The sequence below is a fragment of the Salvelinus sp. IW2-2015 genome, unplaced genomic scaffold (assembly GCF_002910315.2).
Source record: "Salvelinus sp. IW2-2015 unplaced genomic scaffold, ASM291031v2 Un_scaffold1815, whole genome shotgun sequence".
Taxonomy (NCBI): domain Eukaryota; kingdom Metazoa; phylum Chordata; class Actinopteri; order Salmoniformes; family Salmonidae; genus Salvelinus; species Salvelinus sp. IW2-2015.
In genome coordinates, this window is record NW_019943188.1 from 63,420 (window position 1) to 65,054 (window position 1,635).

Genomic DNA, 1,635 nt, shown 5'->3' on the forward strand with positions numbered 1-1,635 from the left:
TAAAACTTGATTGGAGTCCACCTGTGGTAAATTCAATTGATTGGACATGATTTGGAAAGGCACACACCTGTCTATATAAGGTCCCACAGTTGACAGTGCATGTCAGAGCAAAAACCAAGCCATGAGGTCGAAGGAATTGTCCGTAGAGCTCCGAGACAGGATTGTGACGAGGCACAGATCTGGGGAAGGCTACCAAAACATTTCTGCAGCATTGAAGGTCCTCAAGAACACAGTGGCCTCCATCATTCTTAAATGGAAGAAGTTCAGAACCACCAAGACTCTTCCTAGAGCTGGCTGCCCGGCCAAACTGGGCAAACAGGGGAGAAGGGCCTTGGTCAGGGAGGTGACTAAGAACGACATGGTCACTCTGACATACGTAGGTCCAGGGTTCCTCTGTGGAGATAGGAGAACCTTCCAGAAGGACAACCATCTCTGCAGCACTCCACCAAACAGGCCTTTATGGTAGGGTGGCCAGACGGAAGCCACTCCTCAGTAAAAGGGACATGACAGCCCGCTTGGAGTTTGCCAAAAGGCACCTAAAGGACTCTCAGACCATGAGAAANACAGAGCTCCATAGTTCCTCTGTGGAAATGTGAGAACCTTCCAGAAGGACAACCATCTCTGCAGCACTCCACCAATCAGGTCTTTATGATAGAGTGGCCAGACAGAAGCCACTCCTCAGTAAAAGGCATGACAGCCCGCTTGGAGTTTGGCCAAAGGCACCTAAAGACTCTCAGACCATAAGAAACAAGATTCTCTGGTCTGATGAAACCAAGATTGAACTCTTTGGCCTGAATGCCAAGCGTCACATCTGGAGGAAACCTGGCACCATCCCTACAGTGAATCATAGTTGTAGAGGCATCATGCTGTGGGGATGTTTTTCTACTGCAGGGACTGGGAGACTAGTCAGGATCGAGGGGAAAGATGAACGGAGCAAGTACAGAGATTCTTGATGAAAACTTGCTCCAGAGCGCTCAGGACCTCAGACTGGGGTGAAGGTTCACCTTCCAACAGGACAACAATGCCAAGCTCACAGCCAAGACAACGCAGGAGTGGCTTCGGGACAAGTCTCAATATTCTTTGTCTGGCCCAGCCAGAGCCCGGATTTGGACCTGATTTGAATATCTCTGGACAGACCTGAAAATAGCTGTGCAGCAACGCTGCCCATCCAACCTGACAGAACTTGAGAGGATCTGTAGAGAAGAATGGGAGAAACGCCTCAAATACAGCTGTGCCAAGATTGTAGCGTCAAACCCTAGAAGACTCAATGCTGTAATCACTGCCAAAGTGCTTTATCAAAGTACTGAGTAAAGGGTCTGAATACTTATGTAAATGTAATATTTCCAGGTAGTTTTTTAAATAAATGTGAAAACATTTTTAAAAACCTGTTTTTACTTTGTCTTTATGGGGCATTTTGTTTGTAGATTGATGAGAGGAATTTAATCGATTCCTGAATAAGGCTGTAACGTCATAAAATGTGGAAAAAGTAAAGGGGTCTGAATACTTTCCAAATGCTCTGTACCTCAGACCGGTCTCTCTCTGGGTCAGACCGGTCTCTCTCTGGGTCGGACCGGTCTCTCTCTGGGTCGGACCGGTCTCTCTCTGCGTCAGACCGATCTCTCTCTGCGTCAGACC